Consider the following 26,142-nt stretch of genomic DNA (forward strand, 5'->3'; position numbering starts at 1 on the left):
CTTTTACACAGGTTGGAGAAAATTAACAATCTGTTATCAGTTTCTGTGGGATCATACGTGGATGCATGTCACTAGCGTTTGACGTTGTCCTTTACCGATGGCCACTTCCGACATGTGGAGCCCGCTTTATCAGGGTGCTCCTTGGAAACGGAACTAGAATTTCACTTCTCGGAAAATAGGGACATCGGAATAACAAAAGCTCCGGGGGGTTTCACGCGTTCTCCAGCCCGGGAAAGAGCGGCAGCTCTCCAGACAAAGGTGGAATACAGAAAAAAGGAAAAAAAAAGAGCAGAAGCAACACAAAGTCACACAAAATAAGTGAACTCAGGGCGATGTAATTCCTAAATATTACAAGAGTCCTGGGAGGACAGCACTAAAAGACCCCGATAAGCTTTACCTAGAGGTAAAGCTAGCGCCCCGTCTGTGCGGGCTTCGTAAAGATCACTTGATCCAACGCGGGAACGGCGAAAAGACGGGGTTTCCTGGCTTGTTTGGCTAGTGTTAGCCCTAAAGCATAACTACGACTGTAGGAACATAATTTTTTCAGAAAACAATTCTACAAGGAAACGTTTTGCTACAATCAAAATGTCCTAGAATAAAATCTGCTTACAGTTAATTGCAATAAATGAGAAGAAAAGCAGATAGGTGCAAACGACCATCGATTTGGCTCATGGTAAGTTAGGGCTTTTTTTTCATGCCAGTAAATGGACCTAACCGCCGAAAATATTTTTTTTTGCTGTCAAAAGACATGTTTAAGAGCAGTCATCCCGTCAAGAAATTCTATGCGCTTAAAGTAGTACACTTTATCAGCCTCGAAGAATCCCTGGCTATTCTCTTTGGGAACAAAGTGGTCCTGTGGAAAATACCATGATGACTGAGATCATATATTCATTTTCTGAATGAATGGAGATGCGTTGGGAATTTCTGTCAGTCCAGTCATGTATAAGTTTTGATCTTATTCATGTAAATGTGAGAAGCCTTCGCAAGTATTGGAACACGTTACAAAAGTACTTACAGAATGTCTTAGCTTATCTAGTAGTCACGTTTACCACGATCATTGTAAGTCTGACTGCGCTCTATACTTTACAAAGCTTTCATCGATCCCCCTTATGCAGAGAGGGTAATTATGGTGGAGGAGTTTAAAAACGACTATGAGGAATGATTAGTTTGTGCGATATACAGGCTTCCTAGCAATATTGCAGGAAATTTAGAGGAGCTCGCTAGCTTCCTTGAAAGATATAGGGTTAATGAACGTGTGATTCTTGCTGGAGATTTAAATATTTACATTTCGGCAAATTGACAAAGTAATGAGATTTGACTATGTTGGCTGCCTTTGGCCTGGGGAATAAAATTCAGGGCTATACACACGAACTTCATGGGAGCTAGTTAGCGCAGACAAGCATTGTTTATAGCAGGACCACCGTAAGAAAACAAGATACGTTGGGCTGTATTATCAAAGAAAAAGTTGCCGACGATTATTTTGCTCTCCTTACGGTGCTAAAAGAATCTAAGCTGCAAAATCTGGTCGACCTGAACATAGGCTTATTATTAAAAGCGAGAAAGTGAACTATAAAGGTCGTTTGACTGGAAATGGCTGCAGCAGCACAATCACTGAGATGCTAGCAAACTGCGTGTATAGCAATTTAAATCAATATACAAAAACTGAAAACTAAGATCACGCTGAAATGCCGAAATGAGGGAACTCCTTGGATAAACAAGAAATGATTGAATTATCATATATTAAGCGGAAAGTTTTAAGAATGTGCCATGACCAATCATGTGACTTTGCTCTAAGGGAAGCACTCAGACAAGTACAGAATAAAAGTACAGCAGAAATACGGCTGGCGAAGAAACAGTGCCAACGAAATGAGTTTTCTGCATGCAGTAAGAATAAAAAAACAACAGCTACATTGAGCTTATTGCAGAGGACTATAGGAAAACAGCACTAGAAAAGCATTAATGAAGCTGTAGAACAGGAATTCCGTGCTAAATACAAGCAGATTTGGCCGCTGAATTCAATAATCACTTTGCAGAATCTGTTACGTTATGATTAGAACATTCAGTATGCTTACTTGCCTATTGTTACTGAGCCAGAATTGTGGGCGGCATTGAAAACAATATCAATTACAAAATTGCCAAGATATGATGATGTTGGGAAGAGGGATATCAGCTCATTTTGACAAACTTAAACCCTTGTTACTTGGTATTATCAACCAAACTTTCATAACTAATCAAATTCATAGGTACATGAAAATAAGTGTGATAAGGCCATGGCACAAAAAGTGTCTAGCAGAGATTAACTATAATTACAGGCTAATCAAAATCTTGTCCTCTATCACATGTATAATAGAGAAAATTGTACATTCCAGGATGAAGTCATTTAGTGACAAGTACCATTTAGTAAATGTCACCCACTGTTATTTCTGTTGAAATAACATTACAATGAGCCTACAAGAGGATTTTTTATGGCCTAATTTGTAATGAAATAGATAAGAATAACATTGTCCTTACACTGTTTATTGAGTTGCAAAAAGCGTACGATACTATTAATCGCAATCTGCTATTAGAGAAACTCGACAATTTAGGTTTCAGAGGTACCTTCATGTCTTTCTTTAAGAACTATTTTCTTCATCCAGCGCAATGTGCCCCAATAGGTGGATCATATAGCTCAACGTTAAACGTCCCCACAGGTGTTCCTCAGAGCGCTACTTTAGGACTCTCGTTGTCTAAGATGTACGTCAATGATATGGCCTGTCTTCTATTAAACTCGCGGCTGTTTTTATTCGCGAATGACACTGCATTGGCAATACCAAGTGAAAGGTATGAAAAAGCATCTGACAGGATGCAGCAAGATGTGCATTTTTTGATGGAATGGTTCAGTGCTAGGTGCATTTTTACTAATATTTCAAAAACCTGTCTACTTAGTTTATAGTCATGCATAGAAAGCTGTTCCTCGAACATATTCCTTCATCGCATTTATGTTTCTTATTACTTGAATGAAATACAAACCTACCCGGGCATTGTTGGATTAAAACAACTACAGTACTTTCTTCGATAATGGTTCAACAAGAAGACTGTCTGAGTTTAATTTCTTTTGACATGTTCTTGATGTTTTCGTTTCCTGTGCTTAAGTGTGCATGGTGGGAAAGTTTTTCTAGTACTATGAGTTTTTATTTGTTTATCCGTTTCTGCATCGCACAATTAATGTCCACCTCTTTATTTCTTCTGCGCTGTCTTTTATTATTTTAAAGTTGTGTCTTGTACATCACTCCCCGGCTGCCTTGAACACAAGCGCTAACGCTTATGCTTGCATGCATGTATTGTGTTAATTGATGTGAATGAAATATATTAATATTAGTAGTATTATTACTAGTTAACATTCCGAAAAAACTGAAACGTTCAAATGGTGTCGTCTGGCACAGAGGGTTCGTGCCCTAAGTTTGCACCATGAGAAAGCAGTTTGCGCGTTCAAAGTGCCGACTCTCACCATTTCCTGGCGCTGCTCTTTGGATACTGGAAAGAAAAACATGAAGAATAGGACGCGCAAGCCTGTCCTACCGCACGTAAGTGACGTCCGTGTTCGTGATGACTCATGCAAATTCTCTGCTCAGCAAGACTGCGGTGTCACGTTGTTATGTTGGTGATCCAAATTGAAAGAGTGCTTCGGCGTGATAAACACGGGCGAGATGATGGAAGAAAACACAACCTGGAGCGTGTTTTCTTCCATCGTCAAGTCCCTGTTTGCCGGCTCGAAACACTCTTTCAACCTTTTCTGAACCATCTGAAATGAACCAGGCCGATAGCAGGTCACAAATCAACCGCGGACATGTGCTTGTCATCGAGAGCAGCTCGTAAAAGTGCGCTTCACTAAAACGGGATATTGGTGCTCGTACGCAAGAGGAAAAAGCGGATTAGCACACTACTCCAGTTCATTACATCGGCCAAACTTTTCGCATTCATTTAACTGTCCTTTTATTTCCACCGTCAATACATGCCCCTTTTATACTTCGAGGCAATAAATAATGCTAAAAAACGGTTTGGCGAAGGCGCTCTTTCATTTACGTTTGCTGCCTCGATACGCAGAACGCGAGCGGGGATGAGAGAGCAGCAGCCATGCGGACGCGGCAAATCTGCTTTATAAAGCCCGGGATACATGGAGCGTTTTTTGGGCGATTTTCGTCCGACGGCGCGTTTGACGCCCGGTCTCGAAAAAAACGCCCGCCGCCGCCGATCTGGCCCCGCCAGATATTGACGCGCGGCGTCCGGAGAGACCGGAAGCGGCAGCCGGAGCAAGCCAATACCAGCGCAGAAAGCCCGCTCATCCGGTTTGGCCGACTCCGCCGCCGCCGACGCCAACATGGCCGCCATGGCCGACGAGCTCTGCTGTGTTTATTGCACGAAAATGTTGTTATCGTGAAAATAAACGCTTCACGAGACATGAAATGTCACTTTTTTTTGGAGAACAGGACCAAATCTTGGATCGAAATGCCCACTTTTCCTCCCTGAAGCGAAGGTGCCGAAGAAAACCGCAGCCGATGGTAGCCACGGCTGAGCGGGCATCGAAAGGTACGCGACCGCATGCATTCGAGCGCGCAAAACCTTGTAGATATCTATGCAGGCGTGCTGCAATCAGTACAGTGGTGTCTAAATGAACAATTTCGTTATTCTGAATAAGGAGTCAGCGTCGCTGCTATCAAAGAGCTCCTCGCTCAATGGTATTTGCCACTTGTTGATCGTATTGCTTTCGCGCTGAGAGATACGCGGCGGCGGGCTGCCGCTTTTTCGCTCCATGTATCTCCGGCCGGGCGTCGCGCCGCCGCGACGTTTTCTGCCGCGCGAACATCGTTGGAAAAAACGTCGCATGTATCCCGGGCTTAACGCAGGTTAGTCCGAGTCCAGCTTTGTGTTGTAAACGCACAAGCAATGCTAACCTGCCACTTCCATGCCCAAACGTTTTCCTTAGTACAGCTATTGAATGTGCGCATGTTCTGAAGCCGCTCCTTTTGGGTGGGAAAGAGAGACTTTAATGAAACAGGACCTTCTAATAATGATCGTGGCGAAAGTATTAGCGATGTTGTCACTTTACTGAATACATTGAATGGGAAAGCGGACAAAATCAATCGGAAGCTCTCACCCAAATTAGCGAGATGAAAGAAATATAAACCACGCTCGACAAGCGAATGAACAGTTTTCATGATCGGCTTACTCCTGTTGAACCGGACACCGCTGCTTCACAACCCTGCACTGCGGTTGAATTTGCCCGTACAGTGTCTGACACTATCCATGCTGAAACGATTGCCCTCACACGAAGTCTTGAAGAACCGAAGGACCGATCACGACCTGAAAACTTGCTTTTCTACGGGCTTCCTGATCAGGAATCGGAGTCTTGGGCAGAATCACAAACAAAAGTACGCGATACTGTTTCAACACTAAAGATGCATCTAGGTGAAGAAGCAATTTCTAGAGCAGACAGACTCGGGGAAGTTTGTTCCAAACAAATGCCGTCCTACGATAACCAAGTTCTCTATCTTCAAAGCCAAAAGAGCCATTTTTTCCTCTAGATGCACGCTTAAAACGGAAGGCATCAGTATCTGTGAGGACTGCTGCCCGTCTGCTCGCACATATAGAAAAAACTATGAATTTGGTAAAGCGAGCGGTGAGCAGTCTTCAGTTGAGCACAACAAGCTGTTTATGAATAAAAAATTGGCGGTGGTTTAGCTCTAGTTAAACCTGGAATGACGCGATAGCTACAGCTGGCCGAGAGGAACTTGCTCAGTTGAACTGCAGTCTTTCGCCGCTCCGTTTCGCAGGGCGTTCCTTCTTCATCTTCGTCCCAATTGCCATGGCGCATGCGCACAGCCATTGCAGTTCGGTTTCGCTGGCGTGTCGCGCCGCCGGCAGCAGCAGCTGCTCCGCACTATGAGGCTGGTCACGTGACCAACCACGTGAGGAACCACGTGATCAGGCACGGCGCCGGCAGCTGCTGCGCACCACGTGACCAACCACATGACAGCGGGGCGGCGCAGCCACAGGGTGGCGGTGCAGCCGCAGCATAGAGAAACATACTTACGTAAAGAGCGGACACTCAAGCCGTTTCGCGGCCGAGCAGAAAAGGGCCTGACCACCCGCCAGGCGGCCTATGTTTGATTCTGATCTACTTCAAAGGTCGACAGCTTATCACACGTCCACCGGGTTGCGTCCAACCGTTCCATTTCCATATAGAAGTTGGTGCCGCGCCGGTCATGTGCCAGCGGTTACGCCCACCTCACAGCGCTTTTCAACGCGTCGCCTCGTTTTTCCGGTAAGTTCTTTCCTTTTGCCGGCAGGATTAATTTTTGTTTCTTGAGCTGAGAACTTTGTAGCAAGTCGTTTGTTATGCTGCGTGTACATATTTTGCACGTGTAGCATATAATGTGAGCCGTGAGCCATCCGTTTGTTGTCTTTTCCGGAAGACCATGTGCACTACCTCGAAAGCGGAATTTTCCAAAAGTCACTCGCTACATGTACGGTTTAAAGCACAGAATTTATCGATACCTCGCCGGTATCATAAAACAACCCTTTTATATGCCGTGGGTCGAACACTGTAGTGTACATTTGAAATCGACCACATAAAAATAACTTTGTCACACGGAAATCAGGCAGTTTTGATCGGGATAGGTCGGATCCTAATCGGACCTCAATATGCCCCGATCGCGTTTCAGCCGCGTTTAAGAATAGTTGACTGCCGTCGGAGCTCCGGAATCAAGCTGCCCGATTGCGTTTGAGCCGCGATCAGGATTAATTGACTGGCATCGGAGCATCGGAATCGAGCTGCCCGATTGCGTTCGGAACCTACTATGTGCTTTTTAGGTGTCAGAGAGTGCTAGGAAACGAACAGCAAAAGAGAGAAGCCTAAAATATAAACAAAAAATGTTGTTTTAGACTGCAGTACAACAAATGCTAATGCGTTTCATTCAGGCATAATTTGACATATGTCTCAATACCGCCGACATGATGTGTTTCAGACAATTTTAGGTGATTGGCATTGATAGGTACGTTTTTTTAGCCGTAATACCAAATTGAAGTATTTTTTTCTGGAATAAATGATATACAAAGACTCTTTTCTGCCCACTTGACACATTTTGTTGGGTGTTTCGGACCTACTTAGAGACATTTGTTGCGCTAGGGCTGTTCTTACTCCCGATCCTTTGACCGCCATATCAGCGATCATTTCCATCGCGATTGAAAGTCAGATCTCGGTCGAGGGCTCGATCACAATCGAAAGTGCCCACGTGAAGGGGTATAAGAAAATCGTTGCGGATACTGCGATCTACGCAATGTTTACCACAGTGTGCGATCACTGTAAAATGAAAGCTTATCACTGGCCCGTACCACATATAGGTACGGTCTGGCAGAAAACCACAGAGACAAGTCACTGCTTTAGACACAAATAATCAGTTTACATCACATCGCTTCCGCAAGGGATTGAAGCTAGTTATACAGAATTTTTGATGAATGGTATGTTAACATGCTTGCCTGCAAACATATTATAAATACATCAGATCGCTTCCGCAAGAGATTGAAGCTAGTTAGACAGAATTTTTGATGAACGGTATGTTAACATGCTTGCCTACAAACATATTATAAATAACTGTCATCAGCGAGTTTATTTTTCTTTTCTATCTTCTTTGCTGCGATATATTTCTCCCGTTTGATGACTGCAACAATCTTCACAGTCTGTACACAAGCCCACACTAATATACCACGGAGCGGATTAAATTACGGGAGCTACTGCTGCGTTTCATGGTGTGGGAACAACGGCCGAAGACAAAGGAAGCCGGCGACGAAGCTCTTATGCATTCCTTGTGACAGCAGGTGATTGACGCCTGTCCTGTGTACTTTAAACAAAACATAAAACAGTGCTGCCAATCTTTTGTTAGAACTGGCTACTATGCGCATGTTTCTTTTAGTAAGCCAGTGAAGCGAATAATTACAGGTTATACTGCGCCATAATTGTTCCAGGTCACAGGCTTGGATCGAGTGTGCAAGAGGGGCGACCTGTTAGAAAAGTCGCCGGCCCAGCTTTATACGCCACGTTCCGCATCTGCGGGGATCGTGGAACCCGGGATGACTTTGCTGAAGAAGACGGCTATTCCTGCTGTTCAGCCTACAGGATACTGGGACTGTCAGCTCGCTGAAGGTAATTTTCAGTGCGCGCTTGTCGTGTATTCAAACGCTTGATAAAATCGCCCGGCCAATGAAGCTTTGAGTTGTCTTTTTCTGGCTACAATTTATGATTACCACAGGACCCACTCGATGTAAACCCAGCTATTGAAACGTACATTTCTAAATAAAATATATAGAATTCACCTTTTCTGGCATGTATGTACGTTTCATCAGTAGAAACTTGGGCAGAATTCGCTTCAAGAAATCGGTGTCTGGCAGACAACTGGACAAATTTAAAGCCTGATGTCTCATTGTTTCTCATCGCTGCCAATAGAACACAGGGTTCGCTTACATATATCCGTCGCAAAGTTCATTATTGCGCTGATCATTCATTACATCTTTCCGTCCCTTTGCTAGGTTAGATAATTAGTAGAGATATGGACTTAATTCTGTGCATGTAGGAAAATGCCGGTAGAAAGCTGTATTTTTTTATTGTTCCCGAAGGCAACTGCAGCCTTTTTCGAAGAGGCGATTTACGTTGTTGTTGTTTACCATTTCTCCATATTTGTCTTGTCTTAGATCAAGAGCGTGCAGCGCGAATGTGATTCTTTTGCGTAGTGTCTACACCTTGACCAAAAAATCGCAATAATCGTCTTTTACGAAGCGTGCAAGCTTATTAGTGTGTTACTATGATGTATTCAATATGTTGTACTTGCATTTCTGAGCAGCCTATGAACCTATCGCTCAAAGCTGCTGATGTGCAGGAATGGAGCGCGCTATACGTGCTTTTTTAACCCCTTAGTTGTGTCCAGCTGTTGACTCCTGTTGTGTTCTTCGCACGGGTGACGTTTTAGATCACAAACCCGCAGAGAGTATGTGCAATATTTTTTGTTCGTGACATGATGCCATCGGCTTTACCATAGCTTCTTTCTTGTTGCTCTTTGATTTATGATGTATTATATAAAATTGTGTGATCCAGTATTTTTCCTGCACAGTTCAAATTGTGAACGAGAAAAATAAATTCTTTGTGTGAAGCCACTCCCTTCTCTGTCTGCAACTGAAAGAGGCGGCTCAATGACGGCAGAAAATTAAAGTAACAGCACCTCTTGTTGCAATATTCCAACCTGCATGAACTAATTCAGCTAGGTTCTTCGAGAAGCATGGTGGTATTTCCAGTGGAAGTCTGCGACCCGACAGTTTATTACGTCTATATATATGGCATGCTTAGAAATAAGATATTAAAGCACTTGAGCTCCACTTAAACGATGTAGTTGAATATTTTAATGGCCAAAGGTAAATCAGAATCGACAGCACTGCTATCGAAACCGAAACTGAAACAGAGCTGAAGCAGTGACCTAAAATCTCGGAGGACGAAATTAGCGGTCAGGCCACCCGCTCAGGGCGCTGGCGGCAGTGTAGTAGCTCTGCAACAGGGCGCTACGGGAGTGTCCGCTCTTTACGTATGTTTCTCTATGGCCGCAGGGTAACGGCGTCGCCACGCTTAAGGCTCAAAATGCTAGCGTAATGTAGCGCTCGCTACAAAATTGCTACATTTAACTTCCCTCGACTAACAGTGTCTGCGAACGGCAAAATGATAATCCCAATGATGCTACTGCGCATGTCAGTGCAGCTGAACCGCTATATCCTCCGCTGCTCACTCACCTTTATCTTAACAATCAACTCGAACTCGTGATACTGTCAATGAAACCTCCTTTCTTTGAATGCGAAAGCATTACTGGGCTCTATCGACAATGCCGTGTCCACAAAAGGTGTCTGCAGCAGTTGTGAGGAACTTGGAAGAGGTAGCGACAAGCGCATGCTTGTAATCGAAAGATGATGTGAGGTTGATGACGAAAAATAATTATGTCGATAAATTTATTGGTTCATTAATGAGAACCAAAAATGTTCAAAAACTGAGCGGAGCCCGGGCAACGTGTGGAGCCAAATTTTAAAAACCGGAAGTGTGGGCGGAGGCAACGCGTGGCGCCAAGTTTAGAAATAATAATAATAATAATAATAATAATAATTGGTTTTGGGGGAAAGGAAATGGCGCAGTATCTGTCTCATATATCGTTGGACAGCAGAACCGCGCCGCAAGGGAAGGGATAAGGAGGGAGTGAAAGAAGAGAGGAAGAATGAGGTGCCGTAGTGGAGGGCTCCGGAATAATTTCGACCACCTGGGGATCTTTAACGTGCACTGACATCGCACAGCACACGGGCGCCTTAGCGTTTTTCCTCCATAAAAACGCAGCCGCCGCGGTCGGGTTCGAACCCGGGAACTCCGGATCAGTAGTCGAGCGCCCTAACCACTGAGCCACCGCGGCGGGGCAAAAAAATGCGAATAATAATAATAATTGGTTTTGGGGGGAAAGGAAATGGCGCAGTATCTGTCGCGTATACCGTTGGACACCTGAACCGCGCCGTAAGGGAAGGGATAAAGGAGGGAGTGAAAGAAGAAAGGAAGAAAGAGGTGCCGTAGTGGAGGGCTCCGGAATAATTTCGACCACCTGGGGATCTTTAACGTGCACTGACATCGCACAGCACACGGGCGCCTTAGCGTTTTGCCTCCATAAAAACGCAGCCGCCGCGGTCGGGTTCGAGCCCGGGAACTCCGGATCAGTAGCCGAGCGCCCTAACCACTGAGCCACCGCGGCGGGTAAGTTTAGAAACTCAAAACGGGCAATTGGTGGAACTTGATTAAGTAAGACAATTAATTGTAGCAATTGGGAAATCGGATGAATTTACATGCGTGCTTAAGCGAATAAATGTGAGGAGAGGGAACAAGTGAAGGAAAGAAAGGCGACGAGTGAAGCAAAGAGAGGAAAAGAGGGGCAAAGAGAAACGAGGATTCGTCAATGCTTTCGCATTCCTCCAACGCAGGTTACCGCAGTGAACTCAAACGTTTTATTTTTAAAACATTCGAAGTGTAGTAAGCAAACGTGATGACTTGTTCTCTCTCGTTGACTTTTGTAAGGCAGACGTTTGTATCCTTATCGAGACTTGGCTAAACGCTAAAATTGCATCAATGAAATTTTAAGCTGTGAAAAGTCCTACAAGATCTATCGATGTGAGCGTGCTTATAGATCTGGGAGAGATGTCCTAATTGCCGTTGCAGACCGTCTATATATAAAGTTTACATATCCCCGTTGCGTCCTCTTTAGAAATCGTGTGCGCATGCATAGCAATAAACACCGTGACGTGTCTTCTGCACGTGCTATCGTCCTCCTATTGCCCCTTCCTCATTTTGCACTGACCTTCATGGTGTATTAAATAACACTGTCGTTAGATACCCAAATTCACCTTTATTTATTCGTGGTCACTAATTATCCCTTGGTTCGCTCCCGTCCCATTTTCCTCAGATGAATCACCTGAAATCGCAGCATTTCTGAGTGTATGTGCTGATTTTCACTACTTGCAAATCATAACGCAGTCTTCCCGAACTAGGTAAACTAGTTCTAATATTTTTGAGCTCATTCTGACTACTTTGCCGGATGTAGTTCAGTCACTTATATTGCTACCCTGAGTGACCCCAGTATTTTTCTTTTTTCACTTGTTGGAATCGTAAATCGCTCCATACGAATACAAAGATCTTTCTTTCAATATCTAGTGAATTAGGAAAGCTTTTGGAAGATTACTTACAGACTTTTTTTGCGCACGCTTGAAATTCACTGGTGTCTGTTTAACCCTTTCGGCCCTGAATTTTTTGTTTCAAAGATTAATTTTTATTCTTTTAAAACAAAACCGCGGCGTAAGAGAAGAGAAAAAGGAGGAAGTGAAAGAAGAAAGGAAGGAGACGTATTGGAGTTCTCCGCAATAATTTCGACCACCTAGGGGTCTTTAACGTGCACTGACATCGCACAGGCTAAAATTTCTTTATCTTTTGCGCAATAATCACTTCAACTTAAACACAAGCTGCTATTTGCAACAGCGTTCGTGTCGCCCTGTAAGAAGCTCCCACAGTTACCAGATTACACCCATGATGGCCCGTATTAACTGTTTTAAATACTCCTTTTTCCCCAGAACAATAACAGAGTGGAATTCCCTGCCTCAGACCTTTCTGCAAATAGACAATCTCCCCCAATTTGAAAATTGCTTGTACCGTCACTTACCTGAATAGACATCCTTGTAATTTTGTTTTTCTTTTCATACGTTTTGTTTCCCTACTGCTATTTTATGGTTGTAAGCTAAAATATTTACCCGCTAGCGTTTGTGCTTTAGGTCTGTATCTGCAGTGCAGGACAGCTGTGTTGCGATGACTGTCGTTTTCAATTTGACTATTTTGAATTATGCACTGTTCATACTTGTGGCTGTGTGACATAACTTACATATGTATCTGTTTTCACCCTGTAACGGCCTACGGCTGACAGTATCAATAAATAAAATAAATAAATAAATAAACGTGCACTTACATGGCACAGCACACGGGCACCTTTTGCGTTTCGCCTCCATCGGAACGCGGCCACCGCGGTAGGGCTCGAGCGCGGATTAACCATCCGCTGCCTGCAGGGGTGGGGGATCGGGCTTTTGGACATCACCAGGAAATGATGATCAGAATGGACTGAACACGTAGTCCGCCTTCTTTCATCTGTCCCTCCCAAATAACATTGGGTACTGCTGCCCCAATCCAGTGGGAATAAGTCTAATTTTGAATACCACTAGTGTCTGCGGCGACATGAAAAATTGCGGCGGAACAGCGGAGTGCAGAAGCCACTGAGACAAACCGCTTGGCGTTGGGGCATCGTCCGTGTATGTTTCTGCACTCCTGTGGCGGTTGGTGGGTTCTACAGAAAAAAAAGATGAAAAAAGGAATGCGCGACTTACACGAGTAAAGATGGTACGTGATGGAATACCACCCGGCCAAATTGCTTTAACTTCGTAAAGGATTCTATGCCTCGTCATGTATCTGGAGTCAGCATTTTTTTTTTGCCAGTGAGGGCTGTGAGTTTTAGCGTTGACGTATAGGCGGCAATACACAGTGTATACTGCGCGTTGTGAGCTTTCTAGGTTTTGAGGGCATGTTCGCTAATTCTCAGCGTAATTTGCGCACCTCATTTCTGAAACCGTAATTTAAAGGCAAAGTGCGCAAGTAACGCCAGTAAATACCGTACGTGGTGGAATACCACCTTGCCGAATTGCTTTGCCTTTGTGGTTGCTTCCCATCAACTTCTTATTGCCGCCTACACTAAATTCGTATTATATGGAAATGATATTTCTTGCAGGTGGTGCAGCGTAAAGTACTTTTATGGTTAATTTATTCGTAGCGTTTGAGATCCGCAGCCTATAACTCCTAAATTATCTGAGATTTTCTTAGATTTTGTTATTCAGCCTCGAAAATGAGCGAATTAAACCCGTTTATTGAGTCGAGCGAAGCTTTCTATGGGGATTGGGTTGAGTCCTTTGTCCAGAGCCACTACGGAGACAGCAGCAGCGCTCGCGCGGTCCACCAGGCGTCACTGGTCTTTCAAGTTTGAGCTGGACAAAACCTCCTTACACTGCTCCTGTGATAGGTTTGGTATCCTGGGGACAGGCGTGTTGCGTTGACAGCCCCACAAGGTGTGATGTAGTACGGCCACCTCCCCGCAGAGCAGATAGGCGGCTCTGTAGGCTGCTGGGAGAATTTTACTTAGGATGTGTAAACTGGTGCACGACTTACCTGGCGACGCCCCGAAGCCACTGCTTATACTTCTTGGAGCTGGCTGAGAGGTGGAGGTAGGGCCACCTTCTACCCTCCAAGATATCATGCACTGTGCGTCGATCGGAACCACTGGTCTGGGTTATAGAGCGGGTCCTTCGCAGCTAGATTAGTGTATCACTGAATTCCGGTATCCGCCGCGTAGTTCCCAGCCACGCCGGTGGGTCCCGGCGTGAAGCCTAGTGAAATACTCTCGTTTTATGCTCAGTTTGGATTCACCGGTGACACCAGAAAGTTTTATGAAGTGAAAAAGTGATAAAAGTTTTTTTTTGACATGCCAAGTGCGCGCGTTCTCTTCCGAATAGGCATCTGGACGTGTGCTCTTTCCCAATGTGCAAGACAGAACACTTTAGTGCTCTATTTTGCACCTAAGATCAGCATATTAAAAGGCAACCTTTTTTTTTTAAAATTTCGTGCAGATGTAACGTAACAAGAATAAAGTACCAGTGTTCTTGCAGTGCATCTGTGTGCTGCACAAAGTGTTTTACATTACGTGCAGTTGTGCACTAATGGTTTCGCCGTCACAAAACATAAGCAGTCTTTAGTACCCTCTGAATTTTTTAATTAAAATTCCACCACACAGACTTTGTGCTGGAGAAAAAGAAAACAGGTCACGAGACGTGACCCTCAAGTCTTGTATTCAAGAATAAGAAAATGCCTATGCGGAAGATGAACAAAGCGGTTGCCGCTTCTTTTCATGCGGCTTCAAGGGTCGTCCGTGTCGTTGTTGCAAAGCTCCTTGGAGTACTCTTCTGCAGTGAGGTCGCAGATGTCTTCCAGTTGGTCCAGGCAATGTTGAGGAACGTTGTCCGTGACACGCAATGAAACCCAAAGCATGCACTCTGCGTAATAAAAAGCAAGGCATTACATTCTATAGACAGCCTCATGCTCTTGCTGCAATCACCGCACACGTTTGTGCATGCGTTAAGCTCTTATGAGAAAAATGCCAAAACCCACGGCGCGGAAGGGGACGTAGGTGTCCGTGATAAAATGAAACGCAAGACTTCCTAGCGTCGGGCAGAACTAAAAAACAATGCCTTAAATTGCCCTCAAAGGGGGCCTCACAACCTACAGCAGCGACCTATTGCTATCATGTCCCAATGAACTGCCTCTGTCCCGCGCACGGTGTAGGATATATAGGTCCGCACACACCGGTCCACGCCGCGGGAAGATAAGTCCTCTAGTTGAACTACGCGCTTCGAGACCACTTTTCCCTCAGCAGCCCGATTTAGCTGTGCGCGATTTTGCACAATTTAGACGGGTAAGCGCCGGTGTCTTGATGACAAAGAAGTTAAGCCTGACCCGTATGGAGTGTTTCATGCGCGTGAAAACGGGTCACTTGGCTTTTTGCGCCCGTGATGGTGCAAGCTTGGCGGCACGACCGCGTGCGTTGCACTAGCCATGAAACAAGCTCTGCACGATATCACACGGTTTCTATCTCAGCGCGACAGTTCATGTTTGTTTTTGCTCGGGTCGCTGATGATTCACTGCTTTGTTTACAGATGACGCATTGATCGAAGGCTCCGTTGAAGCCGCGTTATTGGTACTGGTCGCCGATTTCCTATGAATTTCCCGTGTTGTGTCCTCCTTACTTACATACGTTATACCATGGTCCCGCCTTAGCGCTGCCACGTGATAACAAATCCATACTATACAAGGTTAAATACGCTTGACCGTGACGCCATGCCTACAGGTAAATGCTAATGTCTGGAGGCTCTCCGTTGAGGTCCATTTACCGCTGCATTCTTTAGTTGTGACCAGCTATATACAAACGACTTCTGTTTGCTTGGGAAATTTTCGCCACTTAACTGTTTACTTTGCGACAAGTAATTAATCTTGAGAAACAGTGCAAAAGATGGGACAAAAGGAATACGGAAAACACGAGCGCTCTAGTACGTCTTTCGCGCTGTTTCACACCAACTAGCACAACTGTCTCAGCTTGTGCAGGAAATCTATCATAGATTTTTTTCTGTGATTATTTATGTACACAAAATAACACCATCGACGCGACCACAAATGAGAAAACGCTAATGATGCCTACTGACCTGTTTTGTATTGCGCTTAAGCTCACATGCATCGCACATCCTTTATTAGACTGTCCACAGCTCGAATGACTATATATCATTTTCGACAGGTTTTTACCCAGAATGGAAGCATTTCTGAGCTTTAGGTGAAACAAGCTTTTCCACTGCAGGCGCTACATGTGCAGCGCAGCTATCTCAGGCGAATCGTGACGCCATTATTTCGCAATAGAAAGTGAGAAGATTGCGCTTTCCCCTATATCGCGTGTCTTGAAGATACACGCCCGGCTAGAGCTTTTTAAGTCTAGCCGCAGCTTTGCACTTGTAGAGCTAGAATGTTTTCATTTCGTCTTAGTAATATCTTTCTAAAATTTTTGACTAGTTTACGGTTTACTACAGATTTAAAATATAAAATAAATAAATGTACTCTTACTCTATGGTTTTCAATAAGGGAGTAATTACTCATTGGCATCCACCCAAGCGCAGCCATACGGCTACAAAAGAAAGCTATAGAGCTTCTACACAAACGCTTCTACACAAGCGCTTCAGAAACGCTACAGAAACGCTTCTACACAAGCGTCAGCGTTAGACACTATAAAATCAGTTCAACGTGTTTAAGTTTTTTTTTCTGTGTTTCTGTGCACATAGAAAAGCATTCCATTCACGAAGCCCCTCTTGAAACTCAGCGGCTTTGGCTCGGCCTTGGCATCGGATGGCGGTACAGCAACAGAACACCCTAGCTGCCCAACCACATGGAGGAGTCAGGTCCACTTTTACTAGTCTAAAATTCGGCACATTGTGGTAAATCACTGTTAACTGACAAATGAGCGTTTCAACGCAGTTGAGCTTGCGCTCTCCGTTGTATGGAATCTCCACAATGACGCAGTCCTGGTAGTCCGTGTACGCGAAGTGAGCCTGCCACGACTGGCTGGTGTCTGCAAATAAAAATGAATGTTCTCCGGTGAGCATGATCGGAAACAGCGGGTATATGTGGGACACAAGAGACGGCGACTAAATGCTGTTTTATAGCCATATTCTCCAGTCACCAACCACCCTAACTTCAAACTTTAGAAAATGCATCGCTTGGAGCGCAGCACTCATATCTGAATGAGTCTTCGAGTGTTTACTTTAGAGTCCTTCAGAGCACTCCAAGAAGAGGCTGCGGATTCGGATGGTGGAATTATATTCGGCTTGGTGCATTCACTGCTGCATTCAAATTTTTTCATCACTAAGTTGTTCGCGCCAGTTCTGCTTAGGTTGTCCAGCGGCTTCTTGGAATAACAACGGAATTTCAAACCGTTTCAACTTTATAACAGATATAATACGAGAATGCGAGAACATCTCTCTTCGTCTATGATCAACCAATTCTTGCCGTAGCTGCTTCGTACGCCTCTCACGGAACTCCCCGGATAACACTCGGTCCGAAAGAATGGACTAGGCGACGGGTGTACCCACACAAACGCACATTTAATACATCCTACGTTACACACACTAGAACACAAAACTAACACAAAACACAAAGACTATAAATACACACGACCCGGGCACACTGCTACCAGCGTCTACTGCTAGCGTTCTACTATTCGTGGTCGGCGTTCGTGCTCACGGTTGGTTCGGTGCGGCTGCGGCGTTGTATGGATCCAGTATCCGGCGTTGAGGCGGCGTTCGGCGTGCTTGGGCTGGCGTTGCTGGCTGTGTCATATAAACTCCCGGTCCAAGCGCCCGTGGAGGTGATGCCGGTGTTGTTGTTGGGGGCACCACCCGGATGGGTGGCAACAGCGCTGGAGATACCCCTTGTCGTAGCAGGTGGTAGCGTCCTCTGTTGACTCCCCGGAACGGGCTCAGGCACGGCAGGCAGTCCACGATGCGATGCCGTAGAATGCGAGCTGACCGGAGCATTAGCCGGCGTCGCTCTCTTCCAGCCAAAGTGTCCCTGACCCGGCGGAGCCTCCGCATCTCTGCTGTTCCCCCCGTGCCTCGCTCTCACTCGCCGTTTTATAGCCTCGGTGTTAGTCCACGTAAGTCTTGTCGTCGTCTTCTTCTCTTCTCCACCAATCATCTCTCTCCACCTCACCGAATGCTTCTCCACCAATCATCTCTCTCCACCTCACCGAATGCTTCTTCTTCCTCTTCTTTATTCTTTGGTTAATCCACTTCGTCTTCTTCACACCTCTTTCCTTTAAAATTAAATTTAGGCTCCTTAATATATATGACAAGGACCCCCTCTCGCAAGAGTTTTTCCATGAAAAACTGTCACGTCATCCTCCTCTTCAAGCCATCCAGCCAACCGACTATTTTTGTGACGATTCTGGACCCAGCACACACCACACCGCAGATGTCCAGCACACACCAAACGCACACCACTAACATAGCACACCAAATTGCATTTCCAGAACACTAACACACCACTACCGCTGTCCGCACAGAGTCCCTAACAAACATGTTCGTGTGCACAACACACTCCGCTGTATAATCACATAACACCAACAACAGCAACAACACCAAGATAAATCCCAGAGGAACCTAGAGCTGCTCAGTTGGCTCTATCTGTAGATAGCTCTAATTTGTAACATATGACCTCCATTTTGTCTGTCCCATCCAAAAACATCTCCCTCTTGATTTGGAGTAGAGCTGTAATCGTCTGTCCATTCACATTGGGCTTCATTAGTACCTCATCCCTTCCTGCATTTTTCTCCCCACTGCAATTGGGCACCTCGGCAACATCACCTGTCTCGGCTACTACCGAGCATGCTACCTTGGGGGCGTACCGTACGGGACATCTTTCTTGATATTTCTTCAACATATTTACATGGAAGTCCCTCTTAGAGCCTTCTATCAATACCTCATGATCCATGTCCTTTTTCTTCCGCGTCACAAGGTACGGGCCCTTCCCCTGCATCAGTAACTTATTGTGATCCGTGGGTAGCAGGACGAGAACCCTGTCTCCCGGATCCAGATTTCTGTGAATGGCTATATTTTCATAATATCCCTCGTGGCGTTCACGCGCCTTTTCCAGGCTTTGATGTGCAAGCCTGCATGTTTCCTTCAATCTGTCCCGCAACTCAAGCACGTATGTGTATGTTGTCCTGAGATCTGATGCCATCTCTTTATTAGCCCACAGCTCCTTGAGTATGGCAAGTAGACTTCTAACGGTTCTATATAACATCTCGAAAGGCGAGAAACCCAGACTCGCTTGCGGTACTTCGCGGTAAGCGAACAAAAGAGCTGGGAGATATCTATCCCAATCAGTAGGTCTCTCCTGGCACATTTTCCTGATCATGTTTTTGAGGGTGCCGTTGAACCGCTCTACAAGCCCACTACACATTGGATGGTTAGGCGTTGTAAGCAATTGCTTTACTGACAAAAGGCGGTTAACCTCCTTCATTAGTTTCGATGTGAAGTTCGAGCCCCGGTCACTCAAAACTACCCTCTGGAACCCATAACGCGAAAACATTTCCACCAGACCCTCCGCCACTTGGATACTGTCAATAGTTCTCAGTGGAATAGCGTCAGGATAACGAGTGGCCAAATCAACCAGAGTAAGCACATATCTATCACCTTTGGCGGATACTGGAGAGATTGGCCCCACAATGTCTATCGCCACTCGCTGAAACGGTAGGTCGATGGCTGGCATCTTGCCCAGAGGTACGGGACCAACTCTTCCCTTCGGAACTGTGCGCTGGCACACGTCACATGAGCGAACAAAGCGCTTAACATCACTCTGAACACCCGGCCAAAAGAACTCCTCGGTGATGCCAGACACCGTATTTTGGACACCCTGGTGTCCGGCTATAATGGCGTCATGTCCTAAGCGCAGCACGGTCTCTCGCATATCTCTTGGTAACACCAGCGGTTGGACCCGCCTTCCTGAACTAAATATGCATTCCCTGTGCAAAAGACCATTTACCAATTGATACTTGAATGACGTCCGACTCTTCTGTCTTTTAACATTTTCTCCGACTCTTTCGAAGCAGGCCTTCAAGCTCGGCTCCTCTTTTTGCCTAATTGCAATTTCGTCCGGTGTTACGCTGAGGCACATCGTAACAGGAGTAGAGAGCGGACGCTGCGTTGCTCGGGCTGTCGCTTGAGCTCTTGTCTCCACTGCCGACGAGAAACTGACTGCACCCGTCTGAGCTGTCGCAGGCCTTTCCTCCTTTCGATGTTCTTCACCGTCCAGCATCATCCACTCGGGATCGGGCTCTTCGACACCTTTTGCACCCGTAATGTTCCCCAGGAGATGAGATCGTATATGGGTTGGTCTACGCATTTTTCCACTACCTGCCCAGTTTAATATGGCGTGGACACTAGAGTCCTGGCTTCAGGAAGGTACCTTACTGTGCTGTCTACCATAGTGACGACCGACGCTTCCCCTGTACGATCCTCGTCCTTCACCAGGCTTCTACGAACCAAGACTGCATTAGCTCCGCTGTCTCTAAGCACCAATATAGGACGGTCCCCTATTTGCCCATCCACCACCGGCATTGCTGCTTCCGACTTGGGTGTTCCACTCACTGCCCCATTTTCCAGCGGCGTATGCTCTCCTTTCAGCTGCGGAACTTCAGGTGGTGTGAGTTCTACCCTAGAGTCGACAACGCATGCAGCTTGTTCCTGCGTCCTGTATCGGCACTCATCCAGAGTATGACCCCTCCTCTTACAACCTTGACACACAACCTGTGTTTTTTGGGCAGCGCTACTAGTTCTACAGTCAGCTGCACGGTGTCCCACCTTGCTGCAGAGAAAACACCTTACTGGCGCCTTAGATGCACCGCCATATGCTCTTGGTTTTGCCGCATCTGTCTCTAGGGTCTTTTGGGTTGCTTCCTTTGCCTTACTCAAATTTCTTAACACTTGAGCCTCGAGGAATTGGTCTGCAGTGGCGGCGAGTTCTTCCAACGAACACAACTTTCTTTCAGGAATAGCGCCAGCTTTGAGCTGCAACACGCTAAAAATTGCTCTGTGACCAGGTTGTCACGCACACCTTCAAAACTCTTTTCTGTGTGTGACATTTCAAGCCACCTATCAAAATAGTTGGATAGCCTACAGAAAAACTGCTTAGCGGTTTCCGTATGCTCAGGTTTCGCGATGCGAAATCTCTCACAGAAATCCTCTGCCGTAAGCCTGAATCTTTGAAGGAGTGCCTTTTTGACTTCCGCGTAGTCCATGGAATCAGCAGCAGGCATCCTTCCAAACACATTCAGCGCCTCTCCGACTAAACACATGCTCAATGCCGTGGCCCATTCACTGCGCTCCCAGCCTTGCCCCTAAGCTACCTGCCCGAATCGTTGCAGATATGCGTCCAGATCATCTCTTTAGTCATCGAAGGGAGCCATCAGCATCCTTGGACAAATTCTGGCCGGTCTAGGAGATTCTCTACCCGCTATGGAACGTTGATCACTGTCCGTGATCTCCTCATATACTCCCGTGACATGTGCCTGTTTCCACTAAACAACCTCCTCCCGTTCTATCCTTCTAGCCTCTCGCTCTTCTGCCTCGTGGGCTCTTTTATCCTCGCGTTCTTCTGCTTCGCGAGTGTCTGCGTGTGCTTGCGCCCTTTCCTCTCTCTACCTATCTGCCTCCTCTCTCTGCCTCTTTGCCTCCTCTTTCTTCCACTTTCCCTCCTCGTCATAGAGACGCATCGCCTCTTCCTTGCTTAACCCTAGCTTCAGCGCCAGTTCTAACGTTTTTGCAAATCCATACTTTCTGCCATCGAGAGGTCGGAAAAATCCGAGACAAAGCAACAAAGGAAAAGGAAATGTATCCTGGCACAGACTCGCCACTTATCTTTGTCACGGATCTCCCCGGATAGCCCTCGGACCGAAAGAATTGACTAGGCGACGGGTGTACCCACACGCTTGTGTTTGTGTATCTTCCTGTGGTCCTTGTCTTTTCGCGCTGTTCTTCTTGTACCCACACAAACGCACATTTAATACACCCTACATGACACACACTAGAACACACACTAGAACACAAACTAACACAAAGCACAAAGGCTACAAATACACACGACCCGCGCACACTGCTACCAGCGTCTACTACTAGCGTTCTACTATTCGTGGTCGGCGTTCGTGCTCACGGTTCGTTCGGTGCGGCTGCGGCGTTGTATGGATCCAGTATCCGGCGTCAAGGCGGCGTTCGGCGTGCTTGGGTTGGCGTTGCTGGCGGCGTCGTATAAACTCCCAGTCCAAGCGCCCGTGGAGGTGATCCCGGTGTTGTTGTTGGGGACACCACCCGGATGGGTGGCAACAGCGCAGGAGATACCCCTGGCCGTAGCAGGTGGTAGCGTCCTCCGTTGACTCCCCGGAACGGGCTCAAGCACGGCAGGGAGTCCACGATGCGATGCCGTAGAATGCGAGCTGACCGGAGCAGTAGCCGGCGTCGCTGTCTTACAGCCAAAGTGTCCCTGACCCGGCGGAGCCTCCGCATCTCTGCTGCTCCCCCCCCCCCCGTGCCTCGCTCTCACTCGCTCTTTTATAGCCTCGGTGTTAGTCACGTAAGCCTTGTCGTCGTCTTCTCTTCTCCACCAATCATCTCTCGCCACCTCACCGAATGCTTCTCCACCAATCATCTCTCTCCACCTCACTGAATGCTTCTTCTTCCTCTTCTTTATTCCTCGGTTAATCCACTTCGTCTTCTTCACACTTTTTTCCTTTAATATTAAATTTAGGCTCCTTAATATATGTGAGAACGCCTTTAAAAACTGTACGGTATGTGCTGCACACAGCCTTTAACTCCGCATAATGCGATGCTTCGATATTCTGTCGTGATGATTTGAGGTGCTGATTGCAGCAAAAAGGCTTTTGTTTTTATTAATTATTGTGAAGCGTTCTCGCATGCTGGCTCTTGATGAGCTTTTTAATATCCTTACGTTGTCGGTTTTAGGCCTCTTCGTCATGTGTTTTAGTGTGCCATTGATTTTAATCTGTGACCTTTCGGCCTTTGCCCAAAGGCCTTCAGTAATCAGCAAATAAATTATCACAATCACTTATTTCTCAGGTGCGGCATTCCTTCTTAAATTGGTAGTATTAGGCCTTTCGTCACACCAAACCACTACTCCGTATGTTAGAAAATTCCCTGACTGGTCAAGGCAGTGATGACGTCAGATGTGTCACGTGGCTACAAAGAGCCAATCACGATGCGCGGCCAAATTTAATAATTACCACCGGAGGAGCTGAGACGCTGCGACAGCATCAGTAGTTACCGGAGAGCGCAAGCGTATCAGGTAGCGTTCGAATCCATTCGGCACGGGTTCGGCTCGTACCCCAGCACGGATGCATAAGACGGGCCTGGCATCATCATCTCTGCTGTGTTCTTCGTATGGTTTATGCGGTGATGTAGAACACCATCTCATGTGCTGCTCAGGTTTCAACGCGTAAAGGCGTGTCCTACTCGCTTCCTTCAACAGGGCAGGAGCGCCGCACGGTTCATTTCAAGACCTTGTTGGAACGCGCGGACACCACTCGCACAGAAGGGAGGCGTCCTTCCTTCTGAAATTAATTCGAGACTGTGACCTGGACTACAGTTGGTGACATCAGCAGTTGATGACTATTGTGACGGTACGTACGGTGACCTACATATGCCAGGTCTCAGGTCTGTGCTAAAAATTGCCGATATTAGTTAGCATCTAGGTGTTGCTGCAGTCGAGGGATTGCCGGCCGAATAAAGGCTAGGTTAATCCCACCAGTAGCTTACAAGAAACTCAACCTGAGGTGGGTTAAGGATGTAATGAATAATAAAAAAACAAGCCGCGGCGGGTGAACAGAGCAGCTTCACTGACCTCCGCATTAGACCACTTTTCTATCGGCGTTGTTTTGTTTTTTTGCTACAAATTTATAAATACGTACAAAAGAACCGTCAAAAAACCTGTGACTGACGTTGGAAGGCTAAGATTCTGTAATTGTTCTTCAAGGTTTTTATGTACGGAGCCAGTCAGGTGCTGTATCTTCAAGTCTGATTATTTCAATATAACCTGGAAGCGGCCATGCGTCAAGATCAAAATGAGGCACCGCCATCCTGCTCCTCCATGTACTGTGCAATCCTAAAGACATAAAAAGATACTAATGCACACCATCATCGTTTTCAATCGGGATGTACCTAATGCCGTGGGGGCGTCAAGCGGAAAATCCCTCTTAGTAGTCGTTTGGAGGACATCTAAGAAAAATCTCGTCCCAGCAGTCCAAGAAAACAAGCGAATTCCTTTCGCTTTTTATGCAGAAACAAGTGGACTCCCCGCTTGGAAGTATTTACGGAGAAAATGCCGCTTTGTAAGCGAAAAAGAACGTTTTGATACATGAGAAAGCATGATTTTCTTAACCTTTTTTAAAACGCTTCGCCGGCTGCCTGCACCATTCATTGGCCTGTACAATGGTGGAAGGAAGAGCCACTCACAAACTTCGACTGCATAGGGAAGAGCTTCTTGTCCTGGCATATGCTAATGATGTTGCTGTTATTTGTACTAGTTATGAAAGCATCTTGGAAAAGGTCAAAGAAGTGACAATTTCCGGCGAGGAAATAGGAAGTGCGGGGAATTTAGGAAAGTGCGTGCGCATGGCCTCGAGACAAGAGTGCTTTCTCCAACACCTCGTGAACCACAGCCCCACCCAAGCACTTAGGCGTTCCTTTTTAATATTAAATTGATATTGAGCCAATTTGGCGAACAAAGACTGTTGGATTAAAAAAGAGAAGAGAGCGATTTAATCGAATGAACCTCCCAGCACTTGAAAGTGCCATAGTAAGAATATTTTCTTGGCCACAAAACCCTGCTGCGTATGCAGGCCTTACATTAGATAAAAAACAGCGCTAATTTTGACACAAACCACCCAGCGCCCGACCTGTCTGGTCTTCCTGTTTGGTTTGTGTTAAAATTAGCGCTGTTTTTTATCTTTTGTTACACAATGTTACACCACCTAGCCCAGCAAGAGGTACTGTTAAAGGCCTTACATTGTTCACGTCTGAATGGTTAAGTGTTTGCGATGTTTGCGTGGGGTCCCTCTCGGAAGCGGACGTGACGAACCAAGCTTTTTTGGCGTGTCCGTGATAGATGTTTTTGTTTATGCCAGTTGTTTGTCCGACAGTTAGTCTACTTTTTTCTTTTATTTAGGGACGCTAGAAAACCATTTTACGTGTTTTTATTCAGTTAAGACCGGGCAGTTTTGCCTAGATTTGTCATCACATCACACTATAATCAAGGACGTATTCGTAGATTTATGAAAGAATTTGTACAGTCCTGTCATTTTCTGCCTACGCGCTTTTTCGCTGATTATCACAGTGCAGTGACTCAAAAAAAACATTCACGAAGATCTTTGTGAGTCACTCTTCCCTCTATGCTATCGGTTGCAGCCGAACAACCCTCATGTTTAACTGCCAGTATCTCGCGCTGTCCTTCGGATATCCTTTGGATTTGGATGCTGCGTGGAACAAATGCCGCACTGCAAATGAGTGTATCATGCACACAAAAAGTGTTGAGTTACCGTTATTCAGCGTGAAGACGACCTTGCCTGGTGAATCGCCTGCTGACAAATGTATGGCAACGTTCTTCCTGGAAGTGCACAAGAGAAAAGAACAGTTAGAGACTGGTCTCACAGCACACTGTCGTTGCGCTGTATGCAGTATACCTCTCCGTTCAGCTGTGGCCCTTGAACATCCAGACGTATGTGACTGTTTTGGCATCCATGTCGAGCTCGGTAGGCTTGTTGGTCAGGCACTGTAATTCAGGGTCGTCGCCCGAACTGTACTCGAGTACCACGTAGGGGAAGCAGGCGAACAGATGTAAGCGAGTTAAAAGAAATAGTTTTCTGCAAATAATTCGCCCAAAAGGCCGGAATATGGCGCTGGGAAACACAGCGGACACCGTCCTCTCGGTTTCCAGCTCGTTGCAAGGTATATGGCAGCGACATCATCATGAAACAAACCTCACAATCATCATCATTATCGAGGCCAGAAGGGGGACTATGTGTTCCTAACTTGATCTGTACGCAGCTCCTTGGAGGCCGTTTCTGGATAGCGGCGAGAAGTTATAAATTGGCGCTTTAAAAATATTAAGCGCATTTCCGTAAACATGTTTCCGCCAGCTAAGAAGCAGACACAAGAAGAGGCGTTGACACTGGGGCACACCGTAACTGCCTAAAGGTGCTGAGACATTTAGGGGAACTTGGCGACTACAACACAGAACGAGCTAAACGCACGTTTTGTACTCTTGCTGAGTAATGCACGACGCCGACTTGCGGCGATAACGCCCGCTTTTCTGTGCTTCTTGACGGTGTGGTTACCCCAACATCTAGGATGTTG

General features: G+C 46.1%; 1 pseudogene; it reads right to left on the reverse strand.

Moving 5' to 3' along the window:
• Positions 1-14,542: 14,542 nt before the first annotated feature.
• Positions 14,543-25,783, reverse strand: LOC144098139 (uncharacterized; annotated as a pseudogene).
• Between the last annotated feature and the right edge of the window lie 359 nt (positions 25,784-26,142).

The sequence above is a fragment of the Amblyomma americanum genome, chromosome 7 (assembly GCF_052857255.1).
Source record: "Amblyomma americanum isolate KBUSLIRL-KWMA chromosome 7, ASM5285725v1, whole genome shotgun sequence".
NCBI classification, from domain to species: Eukaryota; Metazoa; Arthropoda; class Arachnida; order Ixodida; family Ixodidae; genus Amblyomma; species Amblyomma americanum.